The sequence below is a fragment of the Coregonus clupeaformis genome, chromosome 35 (assembly GCF_020615455.1).
Source record: "Coregonus clupeaformis isolate EN_2021a chromosome 35, ASM2061545v1, whole genome shotgun sequence".
NCBI classification, from domain to species: Eukaryota; Metazoa; Chordata; class Actinopteri; order Salmoniformes; family Salmonidae; genus Coregonus; species Coregonus clupeaformis.
In genome coordinates, this window is record NC_059226.1 from 42,953,149 (window position 1) to 42,956,223 (window position 3,075).

Sequence of the window (3,075 nt, forward strand, 5' to 3'; positions counted from 1 at the left end):
TCTGTTGTATTTCTGACTTTATGTTTTTTTTTACCCCATATGTAACTCTGTGTTGTTTTTGTTGCACTACTTTGCTTTGTCTTGGCCAGGTCGCAGTTGTAAATGAGAACCTGTTCTCAACTGGCTTACCTGGTTAAATAAAGGTGAAATAAAATAAATAAAAATAAAAAACTACCATACCCTGTTCAAAGGCACTTACATCTTTATTCTTGCCAATTCACCCTCTGAATGGCACACATACACAATCCACGTCTCAATTGTCTCAAGGCTTAAAAATCCTTATTTAACCCGTCTCCTCCCCTTCATCTACACTGATTGAAGTGGATTTAACAATTGACATCAATAAGAGCTTTCACCTGGTGAGTCTATATCACGGAAAGAGCAGGTGTTCCTAATGATTTGTCCACTCAGTGTTTAATAATGGAAAGAGTAGGTGTTCCTAATGTTTTGTCCACTCAGTGTACAATATGGTCTTCTTTTCATTTATGTGTAAGTACACTATACACACGGTCCTCTTGTCTCGAGGCTAATGATGAACATACATGCTTTATCAGACAATACCATCCCTGTTTCTACCATGTAGCAAGACTGGGTCTGCTAATACCGAAGCCTAATGGTCCAAATCAATCATGTTGTGCATTTCATTTCACAATTAATGAAGGAGCGAGCTCAAATGGACTCTGACATGGATGGAAGTGTGGGATGTGTCGTTATAACTGGACCTGTGAGTGGGTAGTATTTGGAGTGATGCAGTGCTCTTATGTCAAGCAGTGTTGTGATACGGGCATCAGGGTTACTGTGTGGTCTGCACCAACATACCCATTTTGGTAATGTTTTATTCTTTCTGACCCACCAGTCTCCTAAATATAGACAACAGGAAGAGGGTGGATCTGTGCTTTAAGCTTGCAATATCAAAAAAACATCTGACCATCTTGAACATTCATTAGAGAGCACGGACGTGAGCATCTGTTAGGGAAATTATTTCGATTAAAATACCGTATGCGTTGACCTTGCAGTCCAAAACATTACACATTAAAATGGTGAAATGACAAATAATGTACCTTTATGTGCTTTTCACTGCTTCATAGAACTAGGTTAAGTGTGCTGTTTGTGGTTGCTTGGTCGATCCACATCAAAAAGGACACAAGTGTCCCATTTTGTACATTATAGAACTGTGTTAAGTGTTTTGTTTGCTGTTGCTTACAGTGGTGTTGTATCCACATCATAAAAGCACTTATTTTTCCAATTTTAGAAGAACAGATAAAGTTGGGGCCTGAGGCTAGTGTTGACATCCTGGATATTTGTCAAAAAGGGACCCTCTAGCGAAGATTGAAATGATATAGAATATTCCTCAAAACACACTACAAACTATTTTTTAAAATCAATATCACAGTGAGTAATGTAATCTTTGTGGAGGGTTTAGTGTGTGAAACCTATTCTATAACAACTGGGAAGCGCATTATCTGGGCTATGTCGGAGTAGCACTCTTTCAGTCAGGGACAACCATGGGTATGGGGACAAGAAAAAGGTTATCTGGAGTTCAGTGGGGGCTGGTAAGAGGAGGTATAGGAGGATGGGCTCATTGTAATAGCTAGAATGGAATGAATGGAACGGAGTCAAACGTGGTTTCCTTATGTTTGATGTCTCTGATAGCGTTCCATTCAGTCCATTCCAGCCATTACAATGAGCCCGTCTTGCTATAGCCCCTCCCACCAGCCTCCTCTGCTGGAGTTATCCTTCGCTGAGAGACAGTGGTTTATGGGATGGTTGCCAAGGGCGTCTGTGAATATGAAGTGAGAGACCTGCAACCCAAAATTACTGTTCAACGCATGTAGGAGCCAAACTATAACGCTGACAAAGAGAGTGTCTCATTCAATCTGTTTGTTTACGGCAAAACAACATCGTTCCCAAGCTCGAGCAAATTAGGATATCGGAGGATCTTTTATAATAAAAGTATTGCGTCACTGTCAGACATTAAACCCCAGGCAGGAACGCTAACGAACACACAGCTTGCTTGCATGCTACCGTTTTAGTCCAGTGACCTGTTCCCGGAGGATGTAACTGCAAAGCATTTATAACTGAACAAGATGGATGTGAATTCTTTGCCACATATGTTGTGCTGAAGCAGACTGAAGCAGACTGAAGCGCGGCTGAAGCAGACTGAAGCAGACTGAAGCCGACTGAAGCGCGGCTGAAGCAGACTGAAGCAGACTGAAGCAGACTGAAGCAGACTGAAGCGCGGCTGAAGCAGACTGAAGCAGACTGAAGCAGACTGAAGCAGACTGAAGCGCGGCTGAAGCAGACTGAAGCAGACTGAAGCAGACTGAAGCAGACTGAAGCGCGGCTGAAGCAGACTGAAGCAGACTGAAGCAGGCTGAAGCAGACTGAAGCAGACTGAAGCGCGGCTGAAGCGTTAACACATTTAGCACGTTAGCTATTTTTTCTGTATTCAAGTGATAATTCTGAGGCAAGGCAAATGCTGAAAAACCTATGCAAGATGTACTGTAAGACTCCATTATTTTCCAGACAGTACTTGACCAACTGTCGTTCCCTCAGATTAGACTAGAGGCCTTGGTGAGATCTGTTTGTTCTTGTGTGAACTGGGATAATAAGGTTCCTTATCATGAACTAACTCACCCTCAGCAATAAGATCCATCGTTGGTCACATGATAAACATCATCGGTTTATTATTGGACGGTAATGTACGGATTGATTCTCTGACCAGACCTGGCATGTACCCATCCTAAGGCAGACTAAACCAATCCCAGATGGCATAAGCGCATTAGCTTTGGAAATTATCACAATATTTTTGGATGACCTAAAACGAGGGCAGTCAAACCACCATCTGTAATCACGTTGAAATAGCGGACAGCAGTGAGGGGGGAAAAATCCAACAGCCAAAATGTCATACAGGTCACAGCAGAAACTAAGACAATGTGTCCTGCACTGTAAAGGTCACAGTGAAGCGAACTCAACTTCCCACTGTAGCCTGCACCAGGAGTTTCCTTTTCATACATCCCAGCCAGACCTCATCAACGGCAAGGGGATGGCTTGGAAGTGGCACGTTCACAGCCA